Source organism: Podarcis gaigeae (genome assembly GCF_964106915.1).
Source record: "Podarcis gaigeae genome assembly, chromosome: 14".
Lineage (NCBI taxonomy): Eukaryota > Metazoa > Chordata > Lepidosauria > Squamata > Lacertidae > Podarcis > Podarcis gaigeae.
In genome coordinates, this window is record NC_139690.1 from 12,847,710 (window position 1) to 12,861,971 (window position 14,262).

Here is a 14,262-nt window from a genome sequence, read left to right on the forward strand (position 1 = left end):
AATGGCATACAAGTGGTACTTCTTCTACATTGGCCAGAGATGTTAAATCAAAAGAAACTCCATCTGGCAAGGTGCATTAAAGCTGCCTGTGCTGAGTGCCTGAGCCAAGTCTGACATCCCTTTGCAGCCCAGTATCATCTATTCTGACTAGTAGTAGCTCTTTCAGGCACTGCCACTGGCATCCCTCATCCATGCTGAATGGGATCTAGTAACATCTGGCAGGTCACAGGTTACCCACCTCTGAGGGAGTGTGCACGCTATATAGTAATAGAGGACACACCTGTAGAATTAGTTACAGATAGGTAGCCGTGTTGGTCTGCCATAGTCAAAACAAAAAAAATTCCTTCCAGTAGCACCTTAAAGACCAACTAAGTTAGTTCTTGGTATGAGCTTTCGTGTGCATGCACACTTCTTCAGATACACTGAAGAAGTGTATCTGTGTATCTGTGTATCTGTGTATCTTCAGTGTATCTGAAGAAGTGTGCATGCACATGAAAGCTCATACCAAGAACTAACTTAGTTGGTCTTTAAGGTGCTACTGGAAGGATTTTTTTTTTGTTTTGACACCTGTAGAATGTCTAGTAATACAGTTCCTCACCCCTAATGTGTCTGAAACATCGCATGAATGCAGCCTTCTTGGTGACTGCTCTCGGGCTCTGAAACTCCTTGCCCAGGGAGGCCCAACTAACCCCATCTCTAATGACCTCCCGTTGTAGGCGACATCCTTACTTAGAAAAGAAAAATAAAGATCAATAAACTGACTTGTAAATATATTGACAGTGGGTTTTTCCAAAAAGTAAAAGACCACAGGTTGCTTTTATTGATGTTTTACAAGACTTATTTTCGTGTTATTTATTTTGTACTGTATTGCTGTCTTATTGCATTTTCTTATAGTTTATTGTATTCACGTTATTGGCATCAGCTGCCTTGCTCGCCATTGGTAGAAAGGCAGGATGCAAATTGTAACAGAGGAAGATTTGCAAGTGTACCTCCATGGCTTTCACTTTCCCCTGGTGTGCAAAGAACTCCCACGAATGACCTCTGTAATGCTTGGTTCTGTAAACACTCCCAGGAAGTGTCAACGTTAGCGATGCATCATAAATGCTGCATGCTGGTGACACCCATTCCATCAGAATCGGGAGATGCTGTTAAGGTGCTGGACAGGTGTGGAAGCAGTGATGGATTGAATAGGAGCTATGGAACTGAGTCTGAATGCTGATAAGATAGAAGTACTGTGGATTGTGTACAATCTTTTCTGGGAAGGGTTGCATTCCTTCTGAAGGAACAGGTTCATAGGCTGGGAATAATAATAATAATAATAATAATAATAATAATAATAATAATAATAAATTCCCGCCCATCTGGCTGGGTTTCCCCAGTACTGTGCTCTGTGGCTTGGAGAGCCTATGCCCAACTTAGCCTGATTCGTCAGCTACAGCCTTTCGTAGACCAGCTTTTAAAAATGTTTTTGATAGTAATCATTGGCTCCTTTGGGAGGAAGGGCAGGAAACAAGTTAAACTACATAGAGATTTTATTACAATAAAGAGATAACTATTAAAAAAATATTATAATTATCACTGGTGCTCTGTTATCAGAAAAGAAACATATATACACAGTGAAAAGGGTCAAATGTAGTCAATCATGTATTGTTCCTTGTGATCCCTCCCCCCTATATGTATATATATGCCCTTAAGTTATTTTGTCAATGGCATCAGTTCTATAAACTGGAACAGTCACAATTCCTTGGTTGTGTTTGGGATTTAAAAGATCCAGAGATCAAGCAGGAAGTGACCGGCTCGAGCTTAGATCCTTAACAAGAGAGGTGTTTTATCTTTCTTTCTTATAACAAAAGGACAAGCACCTAACCTCTGAAGCTAGATCACAAAGGATGGGTCCTTTGTAGAGGTCTACGAGAATAGCAGAGCACCTTTGGGAAGGAATGTTTTTTAGGCTTAGAATTTTTTTTAAAAGAAGGAGAGAGGGAGAGAGAGGGAAAAGAAAAGTAGATTGCCTTTTCATACTGCTGTAATGTAATATTTTAATTATAGTTTTCAGTGCACTTCAGAGAGTGCCCCTACAGGACTGCTAATTAACCAAGTTGTTCAGCTTTCAAATAGTATCAATCAAAGGATTGCTGGAAATGTCTGGATCTCATTTTCGGAGATTAGAGCATAAAAGAAGGACACTTTGCTGCATTGTTACTCAACTTAAGAGGTCATATATAATGGGCACCACTTCTGTTATTAAAATCTCAGGTGACGTCAGGATGATGTGCCTGCTCTGGAAAGAGTTTAGGCATTGTGCCTTTTTAAAAAGCATGAAAAATATCCTATTCCTTTTTAAGACTCTTCCAAAAATTTGTGCTGAAGGCTGAAGTGAACTGGACAGCCGTGGGCCTCCAAGACATTTCAAAACTAATTTTGCATGTCCTATCCCAGGTAGTGGTCATCATTCAAATATGAGTTGGGCATATATCTTTCATGTAATGAAATGGAGGGGTAATTTATATTGTGAATATCAAATAAATTGTAATATATTTAAATGTACCACTCTTAGTATTAAAAAACTGCAGAAGCCAATGTGGTGTAGTGGTTAAGAGCAGTGGACTCGTAGTCTGGTGAACCGGGTTCGCGTCTCCGCTCCTCCACATGCAGCTGCTGGGTGTCCTTGGGCTAGTCACACTTCTCTGAAGTCTCTCAGCCCCACTCACCTCACAAAGTGTTTGTTGTGGGGAAGGAAGGGAAAGGAGAATGTTAGCCGTTTTGAGACTCCTTCAGGTAGTGATAAAGCGGGATATCAAATCCAAACTCTTCTTCTCCTGCACCCCAGCTGATCCGTACAAACAAGCTGCCTTGTCCCAGCCCTCTAGGCACTGGGGTGAAATTGCCTCAGCTCCCAAGGTGAGAGCTGCGTCAATTTCACCTGGCGCCTCGCAGGCTGAGGCCAACGCAGCTTGTTTTTTCAACATCGCGGTATATCGCCAGACCTAGTGATATACCGCAATGTTGAAAAGCTGATATCGCCCAGCCGTAGACCAGGGTTATAATGTCAATGGTGCTGATCTATCCTTGCACACCTCTGGATTTGGACCACAGTCTGTAAAGGTGGAAGCAATTCTGGTATAAACACATTCCAGGTACAGATGAGTATAATCCGAATTCCCTTATTGCCCTCCTGTGTCCTTTCAGTTAAAATAACAATTGACTTGTGAGCATTAAGCAAATTCTGAATCCCAGTTATTGGTAAGGCATGAGTTTCTGTTCTACAGAGGTTTTGTACGGGTAGCAAACATTTAAATGTTGGGACCTATACCTACACGCAAAAGCTCATTACAGTATTCAAACTATTCCCATCTTTAATGTGTATTTTGGAAATAAAAAGTCATTTCTTCTTTAAACAACGTAATAACAAAAAATGTGACTGCTGGCATTGCAATGCTCTTCAGTAATTTGTAATTCTTTAGGTTAAAAAAAATCCTTTCAGTTCCTCAGTAGTGTGTTTATCTTGCTAAGCTACGTAGCGGTAAAGCTTTGTGGATTAATGCCTTTGAATCTGAAAAGTTGCTTCTGATTAGACATTCTCTTGGCTGCTGCTGCCATTTCTTTACTTCTTCTACACAATAACAAACATGATTAGTTCCAATATATCATGCTCTCCTTAACCTGCTTATAATTGGGAGAATCTACTGTACATATTCTTAAAGTCAAACTCACTCCGAAGATTGACAAGTAATTACAAAAGAAGCGGTCTCATCTCTGGTAATTACAGTTGTCACCATCAATCCAATTAACCAGGATAACTAACTCAATGGACTGTAGTCATCAAAGCTTTGCTGCTAAATCCAGATTGCTTTGTAAGGGGTTTTGTTGTAGAGGGAGGGTATTCTCTGAGATTTTTCAGTTTCCCAAAATAGTTTAAAGTGAGAGGATAATGGAAGTTTTTGAAGAGAAATCACATCCCGCCCCCCGGCTCCACAATGATGGGCCTTTTTTTGGCCTTCTCATTCTGTCTCTCTGACTAGCCCTCCTCTCTAGTTGCCATTGGTTGATCTTCTCTGACATCACAGAGAGTCTAGGCAGCCTTGGGCCAGGGAAGTGAGATCTTAGAATTCAAATTACACAGTCCATGAGGAGTTTTAAATTAAGTCATAGAAGCATTGTCCATACACTGTGGGTTGTATCAAATATTACTCCCGCTCAGAGTGGATCTGTTCCAATTAATGGACACAACTAACTCAGGTCATTTAATTTCTATGGGTCTACTCTGAGTACACGTTTGTCAGAGGAGTGTTGGGAACCAGGTCCTGACAGCAGACATGTAAAGATAATTAATTCACCTGTCGGCCACACAACTTGTCAGATGCAATCCATTGCCACGTCCCACGGATGATGGATCTGTCTTGCCAGAAATCGTTCATTTGTTTGCATCCTTCAGAAAACATTCCGAAAGCTAGCCCATTTCATTTGAAGGAGAAGCCTTCATCTTGCTTTCATTCTGGTCTAATCTGCTGTCCTGCAATCTTCCATGTTTACCCAAGGCAATGACAAAGCTGGGCCAGTTGACAGGCATTCCCATCCCCCTCCTTCCCCCGACCCGTCTCCATCTGCTACTCATTGATTTCCTGTTATATTTTTAGCTACGTTCATTTTAAATAGAGTGTGCCATAATGACATCTGGGGGGGGACTGTCTAGGCCTACTGTGTACATCATACAAGCACTATTGTTTATATACCAAGCCGGAAAGAACTGCAACCCCTTTTGCACCAACTCACTAGCCCTGTTTGGGAGTTCAAAAAAGGCAGCATTAGTTGTTCTAGGAAAGAGAGTGGAACCCCAGACACTCATTCTGCTAATGCTACCCTATCCCCCAGGTTGCCCCCTCCCCAATGCTGCCCACAGGTCAGTGGAGGCTGGTCAGTTATGGCATATACCAGTTATGGTATGACAGTACCCTACCAACCCCTGTTTACCCTCAGCCAATCCCTACCCGCCGATCTTCTAACTTACAATCAGTCCAGTGAGTTCAAAAGCATTGCCTGCCAACTTCCTTCGTTATTAGTACAGTGGTGCCTCGGGTTACATATGCTTCAGGTTACACACTCCGCTAACCCAGAAATATTACCTCGGGTTAAGAACTTTGCTTCAGGATGAGAACAGAAATCATGCTCCGGCGGCACGGTGGCAGCAGGAGGCCCCATTAGCTAAAGTAGTGCTTCAGGTTAAGAACAGTTTCAGATTAAGATCGGACCTCCAGAACGAATTAAGTACTTAACCCGAGGTACCACTGTATTAGCATTAGTATTAGTATTTATATACTGCCCCATACCCACAGGTCTCAGGGCAGTTCACAAGATAAAATTAGAATATAAAACAGCAAAATACATAACCAAAATATATTTTAAAAATTCAATAACACACACACCCCACACACTTTAAAAGGGCATAGGATGTCAGTCAAATCAACCAAAGGCCTGGTTAAAAACAACGTTTTTGCCTTGTGACTAAAGGTGTATAATGAAGGTGCCAGGCAAACTTCCCTGGGGAGAGCATTCCAAAGATGGGAAGCCGCTGGTGAGAAGGCCCCGTTCTCGTGTTGCCACCCTCCGGACCTCTCAAGGAGGAGGCAAATGAAGGAAGGCCTCAGAAGATGATCTCAGGGTCCGGGGTAGGTTCCTATGGAAAGAGGCAGTCCTTGAGGTTTGGCGGTCCTGAGCCATTTAAGGCTTTATAGGTCAAAACCAGCACTTTGAATTGGGCCCGGAAACTAATTGGTACCCAGTGCGGTTGGACCAGGATTGATGTAATGTGCTCAAACCGTCTTGCTCGGGTGAGCAACCTGGCCACTGAATTCTGCACTAGCTGATGTTTCCAAACCGTCTTCAGAGGCAGCCCTACATATAATGCATTGCAGTAATCTAGCCTTGAGGTTACGAGAGCATAGACAACAGTAGTTAGGCTATGCCTGTCCAGATAGGGGCATAGCTGGGCCACCAGCCGAAGCTGATGGAAGGCACTCCAGGGCACTGAAGCCACCTGGGTCTCGAGCTACAGCAAAAGATCCAGGAGAACCCCCAAGCTATGAACCTGTCCTTCAGAAGAAGCATAACCCCATCAAGAGCAAGCGACCTTGCACCCAATCTGCTTTTTGAAACTAGAAGGGACTTTAAAAGCTATTTATAGCGGGGCACCTGATGGATGCCATTTATGTCGACGCACGTGTTCTTTGTGGGACAAGGAATGAAAAGAAGACCTGTTGAGGGTACACGAGCGTCCACACAGGTAGACTGCTTTGTTTGTTAATGTCAAATTTGAAAGCTCACGATGCACGCTGTAAGATAAAGGCATAAGTTTCACAAAGCCATCACTTTGGGGGAGCAACCAATCAGTGGCGTAGCGTGGGGGGTGCAGGGGGGCCGGCCGCACCGGGCGCAACATCTGGGGGTTAGGGGGCACAAATCCACGGGTTAGGGGGTGCAAATCAACGGGTTGGGTTGGGGGCACAAATTACTTGCCTTGCCCCGGGTGCTGACAACCCACGCTATGCCACTGCAACCAATAGGGGGCACCCTCAGAATCCTTGTCATCATGAAAACACTAACGTTGCAGCATATGTCTTGGTGCATTGGTGTGCGTTTTGCAGCAAGTATCGTCTGGCTCAGGGCCTCAAACCCAAAGGAAACATAGCCCTTCTGGGAGTCCAAGAAAAATGCTCTATTAAAGAATGGGTGTTCTGCCACAAAAGCTGTGACAATTCCTCAAATAGTTGGGGCAAGTTGTCCTTTCATCTTTTGTTACTTTGCTATGCCTTTATGAAGTGCAGCACCATACGTATCTTTCGGCATTCCCTCCTCTGTGTTGATATAGCTATAAATAAGGGAAACTACAGCAACCAACGCTTGAAAATGCAAGGCCTCATCCCAGCTCTTTTTTCTTTAGTTCCTTCGGCAATATAACCCGTGCACAGTAGATAAAAACCCTGGAGTCACTCTGCTCTCTTATTGACCTCATTGGTAGCGAAATTTATTACAGCAAATCCCCTATAAAAATGGCTCCAATCATTTCGAGACTTTACAGGGGGGAAATATTGCTACTAAATTTTTTTTTTCTTTGTTCCTTTCCTTCAGCCTCAGCATCACTGTACTCCAGCTCTCTCGGCTGAGTCTAAGCCATGCCTGTCTTAGCTGTAAGGCAGGTTTATGATGCCCCCTTGTCAGGTTTCTGACTCTACTTCTGTTTGCATGGCTGCCACAGAAAATATAGCGGAGCTGGTCGGTATGATGATGATGTGCTACATGTAATGGCAAAGCGTGTTCTCATTAACAGAGAGCACGTGTTGCGGTGGGGTTTGGAAAGCCACCCTTCTGTTGCTGGGCGGGTTAGTTTGGATGATCATCCGCAGTGATTGGACAGTTGGGTTGTTGGGCAAATTTTGGTGTTGCCATTTAGGGGGTTATAAAATGAAGTCATGCAGCCCTAACTAGGCACTTTTGCTGTGTGCATCGGATCACCTGCCCACCCTCCCTAATTTTAGGAATCTTGGTTGACCTTGCTATGCCTGTCATGGGGTCACCTGATTTTGGGGCAGGGGCCTGGTAGGAATTTTGTCCAATTGACTGATTGGCTGGTGCCATTTGGTTTTTGCCTACTGCGTAGCAAATCGTCACAACTAAGGTAAGGTTGTGGTTAGGCATTGGTTAAAATATTGGTTGGTGGAGGGGTAAGGATTGGCGGTGACTGCCCCTCCAATGCTGCTGCGGAAAGGGAATTCCGTTAAAGGAATCCAGGGGCTTGCCATTCTTTTGTCCGTACCCCTGAAGGGGGCCTAGGGCCATGCAAGCCCCAGGGAGCATGGGGGGGGGAGGGTCTGGTGCCCAACTCCATGCTCTTCCCAATATTGTTTTCCCTTACTTACTTACTTTATCAAACCTTTATTAGGCATTATGGAAATAAAACCTTAAAAGAGAAAATAACATATAAAAGCCTTGAAATATATATAAAATGGCAGCAGTTTGCTAAATGCATATATATATATACATATAGAGTCAGTGGTTTTCCTTGTTATCCTGTTCCTTGGAGGACTGCTACCAAAAACTCGGCTACCCCCGCCGTTACCCTTTGGTCAACGTCGGATAGGTAGAAACCCACACATTCACCTTGCTGCGGTTCCAGACCACCCAAAAGAGGGGACAGCACGCGTTGACGGAGCGTACTGTACAATGGGCAATGAAGGAGAATATGCTCTACAGTGTCCGGGACATTCATAGAGCATCTGCAGAGTCTCTTGTTTCTAGGAATGTTTTGATATCTTCCCCTGACAAATGCTGAGGGAAAAACATTCAAACGGGCCAGCATAAAAGCCCTACGTTGGGCTGGGATTATTAGTTTAGTGACGTAATTGGCTCTGCTATCTAAGATATTTAATTCATAGAATATGGGGGAGCAAATTTTGTTTACAGCTGCCATAATATTTTGTCTCTCGACATCCTTTAGTCTAGTTAGGATATTATGGGAGATATATTGCTCACTAGAATTGTACAGGGGCTCCAGCTCGATGCCTAAAGATTCAATCTTTTTTTCGAGGTGCTGATACCATCTTGATTTATAGGAGTCTTTGAGCAAATCAGCGAGGAGACTTGATGGAGGGCAGTGAAAGTGTTTTCCCTTACTGGCTTTCGCTGGAATCTGGAGGTCAGTTCTGTCCCTAGTCGTGGGGACCGATAGCCATAACCAATGCCTAAGCAACCACTCACATTTATGTATTTTAATAAAGTTGTGGCCAAAATTATGCCAAAAACCTTAAACAAAAATTATGTGTGAATCATTTGGGGGTGGACTGGAGGACCTTGACATGCAAACAAAGTGCGTAGTGCCTTAGAATCATAGGAAGCCGACTTATACTCTGTAGGACCATTGGTCCATCTAGTTCAGTATTGCCTACACAAACTGGCAGCAGCGTTCCAGGATTGCAGACAGGGGTCTGTCCCAGTCCTACCTGGAGATGGTGTTGGTTGAAACTGGGAAGCTCTGCATACAAAGCAAATGGTTTGTGAGGCTTCAGGGAATCCTGTCCCTCTCGTGGTGGCAGCCAAGAAGCAGATAAATTCTTACGAAGTACTTTATTCAATATTCACAGTGAGAGACCAAGCAATGTCTTAGATAATGGCATTGCTCCAAGTAAAGTCCCAACCCCTCTCTCCTATTTTACGTCATCCCTGTGCTGGCTGATCTGAGCTATCTGCCTCTGAGCTTTCTGTTCTCCTACTCTCAATGCACGCCAGGTCCTGAGAGGGTGTGTGTGTCAGGAATGCTTTCCAAAGACACTGAGTCTGTCAGCTGTCTCTTCCCTGGTGCTTCTTCTTCCTGCTGCTCCTCTGCCGATATTTTCCAGCTTCTCCCTTTTGCAGCCTCTGAACTACTGTTGCAAATCACTGTTTCAAATCTATACAGTCTTCCTGTTCTCGGGAAGAACTATTCCTCCTCAGTCCTGCCCCTGACATGCTTTGACACTGAGCTACATCCCCTTCCCAAATAGGAAGCTTCCTTATACGGAGTCGGAGCCATTGCTTCATCTAGCCTGATATTTACGCTGGCTGGTAGCACCTCTCAAGCTTTTGAGACAGGGTGTCTCCAAGTCCTTTCTGGAGATGCTGAACATTCTGTAAGCACTGAGCATTTTCAGTCATCGTTGGATGGTTTTAGAGGGGTTCCCCCCCTTCTTTAAAGAGAAGAAACTGGCAAGCTCAGAGTTTTCTCCCCAACCTGCTGGTACCACCTTCTTGTGTGTGGTGGTGGGAACCATGCATATATCTGTGTGTGTGTGTGTGTGTGTGTGTACAGTCGTACAGTGGTACCTCAGGTTAAGTACTTAATTCGTTCCGGAGGTCCGTTCTTAACCTGAAACTGTTCTTAACCTGAAGAACCACTTTAGCTAATGGGGCCTGCTGCTGCTGCCGCACAGCCGGAGCCCGATTTCTGTTCTCATCCTGAAGCAAAGTTCTTAACCTGAAGCACTATTTCTGGGTTAGCGGAGTCTGTAACCTGAAGCGTATGTAACCTGAGGTATCACTGTACCTCATTTTGCAGCCAGGATCTGTTCTGGAGCCCCAGCGACTAGCGGAAAAGGACGCAGGGCAAAGCGCCGCATCTGCGCACATGCACAGAGCAGTTTGCACTTCTGCGCATGCACGAGCAGCAAACCTGGAAGCACACAGACGTTCGGCGGAATGGACGCTAGACAAGACGGATGTTCGCGGAGGTATTACTCTGCGTGTGTTTGTGTGTGTGTGTGTGTGTGTATTCATCACTTTTTACAATATTTGCACAAAATTAAAATGCTGAACGATTGAAGCATTTCAAATCCCAAACACAGCATGAAATAAATGTTGCTGTTGATGATCATAGAATAGTAGAATCATAGAGTTAGAAGGGACCCTGAGGATCATTAAGTCCAACCCCTTGCGATGCAGGAATATGCAGATGACCCAAATAGGGAACGAAACTGCAACCTTGGCGTTATCAGCACCACGCTTTAACCAACAGCACCACAGGATATATTCTGCCCCTCCCCCTGAATTTCAGAAGGTCCCAGGTTCAATCCTCAGCACCTCCAAGTAGGGCTGGGAGAAAACCCTACCCAGAACCCTAGAGCCTCACTGCCAGTCAGTGTAGCTAGACTGAGCTAGATGGACCAATGCTCTGATTTGTTGTAAGACAGCTTCCTATCTTCCTATGCTCCTAAGTTATAGCAGCTGCCCTGTAGGAAATGTGGTGTCAGCTCCTGACTTTGTGGGGCTGGTTGTTCTTTTCGGGTGTTTTTGAGCAGGTGCTTCTGTTAGGATATTTCCATTCCACCTTAAAAAGGGAGCGGGCTGTTGTGTGTCACAACCCTGCGTACTTCCTGCTCACAGGAAGTTCTGTTTTGTATATAGCTTTTGTTTTTAGTCTGTTGCCTCGACATGAAGGCAGGCAGTCATGTTATTCCTTTGTTCTGACCAATGTTGAATAAATCTGTAAAATATGCTCTCCTGGGTGAATCTTTCGTTGTGGAAACTCTGCGAAAAGGGCCTGCACGAGTCCTGGAATGTGGGCAGCTATTTCTGAGGCTCGTGTCGCTAATTGACTGATACTGTTTCCACGGGAGACTGGGAGACGACGTGGAGGCATGATGGCCTATGTCTCCCTGGCAGTATCCCAACAGCTTCTTGCTGTATCTTTCCGTACATATCTGCTGTTAGCCACTTTGTTGTTGCTTCTAGTAAAAAAGCAGAATATAAATCTTCTACAGTAAATAAAATAAAGAAAACATAATGAACTCTATAGCAATGGAATCTCCAGATGCCCAAATGACCGTTGCTTACTTATTTATTTTATTCATTTGTTGCATTTATACCCCTCTTTTTCGCTAAATAATAATAATAATAATAATAATAATAATAATAATAATAATAATAATTTAATTTAATTTAATTTGTATACTGCCCTATACCCGCAAGTCTCAGAGCGGTTACAACAGAAAATCACAAAATACAAACACAAAATACATAATAAAAAGTAAAAAAGGAGCTTGTGGTGATGTACTTGGGTCTCCCACTCCTCAGTTAGTCCACACAACAACCCTGTGAGGGGGGTTGAACTGAGAAACCAGTCCAAAGTCACCCAGTAAGCTGAGGTGTCATCTTTTCCAGAGGATCGGGTGGGCTGATGCACTCAATGCCTTTGAATATTGGCGGGGCCTGGCCCCCTCATGGAAAAAAAAATAGGGGACCGAAACTGCCTTGGCCCCTCCAGGAGTCAGCCCCTATGCCAGTGAACTTCCTAGCTGAGTGGGGATCTGAATGCTGGTGTTCCATGTCCTGGTCTCATGCTCTTAACCAGTACAGTGGTACCTCGGGTTAAGTACTTAATTCGTTCCGGAGGTCCGTTCTTAACCTGAAACTGTTCTTAACCTGAAGCACCACTTTAGCTAATGGGGCCTCCTGCTGCCGCTGCGCCGCCGGAGCACGATTTCTGTTCTCATCCTGAAGCAAAGTTCTTAACCCGAGGTACTATTTCTGGGTTAGCGGAGTCTGTAACCTGAAGCGTATGTAACCCGAGGTACCACTGTATATCAAATTGGCTCTCTTATACAAAGGTACAGGTTTCACCTGCAAGCAGCCCTGAATGTTGATGGTTCAGGATCAATCACCGGATGACCTCCTGTCTAGCTTGGTTTTTTTATTTTTAAAAATGTTCCAAATTGGTAATAGACAGATAAATTTGTCACCCTTCTTTTTTCCCCTTTGTACGTGGAAGGCCTTGCAAAGTGACCTGCTTTTTTTACACCTCCTAAATGGCTGGGGGGTGATTTTGTTCACATAAAGAATGAATGAGCTCAGGAAAGCGTGTTTTGGTGCAGGTGGGGGGCGAAAGGACGTCCAGCAAGGATGCAGCTGTCCTTGTTGAAATCCCACCTATTAGCAGCCCCAACCATCATCGCCGCAAAGTGGCACAGATTCCCTACCTCCTCCCCTTCCCCCTTCAGACACCAGATGGCCCACAAAGGAACCATATGGGAAGCTTTGATAGTGGATAAATTTACCTATCCAAAGACAGACAAACACATGGCCCATTTTGGAATATGAGCTCCTTTATTCACAAGACTGTAAACTGAATGAGTCCAAACAACCCATATCCTTGGCATCCTTCACGCCTTACCAGAGGGATTGAGTTACTTTATGTACTATGTTCCTTACGGTAGTGTTTATAGTGCCAATGAAAGGAGAAGACCTTTGGACGTCATCACTATGGAGCCATATCAGGCCCGATACAAAAATATTCCCATCTGTAGTGTGATGGTACTCTAGGCTCACTGTAAAATCAAGGGGAGTGGGATGTATAAGAAGAAAATACAGACCATTGACTGATCGGTAACACACAGTGCATCTAGGTTTTTCTTTTCCTCAATTTGGACTGATTCTGGTTTGGGGGGGAGAAACGTATCAATGCACACTCTTTCCTAAGAAATGACAGAACAGATATGGCTTACATTGTGTCTACACCGCTTCCCAAACCAGTGGGAGTGTCTATGCCATGGGTAGACAAACTAAGGCCTGGGGGCCAGAGCCAGCCCAATCACCTTCTAAATCCAGCCCGCAGACGGTCTTGGAATCAGCGTGTTTTTACATGAGTAGAATATGTGCTTTTATTTAAAATGCATCTTTCGGTTATTTGTGGGGCATAGGAATTTGTTCTTTTTTCCCCCCAAAATAGAGTCCAGCCCCTCACAAAGTCTGAGGGACAGTGGACTGGCCCCCTGCTGAAAAAGTTTGCTGACCCCTGGTCTATGCAGCCTTATATAGGTGTGACAAGCAGAAATATGTGGATTTCCCCCTCCAAAATAAGAGCCTTAGTACGCAAGTAGCTCAAGAGAGGCTGGAATAATTTTGCAATTTTATTTACAAAAAAACAAACAAACCTTTTAACTCCCTTGCAACAAATTGCAGTATTAAATTTTTGAGATCCATGGTTCTTTAGGTATGAACAGGACGCCCAAACAGTGGCGTAGCGTGGGTTGTCAGCACCCGGGGCAAGGCAAGTAATTTGCGCCCCCTAACCCATGGATTTTAGTAGGGGCAGAGAGCTGCGAGTGCGAGCGCACCCCCTCCCAGATGTTGCGCCCGGTGCAGCCGGCCCCCCCTGCACCCCCCATGCTACGCCACTGCGCCCAAAGAGAGTCAAGGACAGATATGATAGAGACACAAACTTCTCCCTCCCCTAATTCTCACAACTAGTTAACCCATTCCCATGGCAACAATCTGATGGCGTGTGAACTTTCCTCCTATTGATAGGTACAGCTTGATGGGGGGGGGGAGGGGGAAACATAGTTAGAGAATCACTGTGAAGCAAAAGTTCCAAGCAGTGTTATGTGATGACTGTGATCACATTTTGAATAACTGCAGCTTGCACGATTGTACAAGCCAAGTACCACTCTGTGATTTCTTTCTCTCTTTATTAATGTAGATATAAATTAATTGCTTGCTTTTTCTACTTTTAACAACACAGAAAGCCACTTGCAGGCAAAGAGGCAGGTAAAAAAAAAAAAGGATGGCAGTGTTCAACTCTAATATTAAAAGCATATGCAAGACTGTTTAATTGAAACAGCATATCTGCATAAGGCAGAAACCACATGGCATTAATATATTGGAAAAGGCAAAATGCCACCAGTATCTCACCATCTAACACATGGATAGGCAAACTAAGGCCCGGGGGGCCGGATCCGGGGC

At 44.4% G+C, this 14,262-nt stretch overlaps 1 protein-coding gene across 2 annotated transcripts in view; it reads left to right on the forward strand.

Moving 5' to 3' along the window:
• SEMA6D (semaphorin 6D) overlaps positions 1–14,262 on the forward strand; it is a 415,862-nt gene that overhangs the window by 248,329 nt on the left and 153,271 nt on the right. The gene's annotated exons all lie outside the window — the stretch shown is intronic.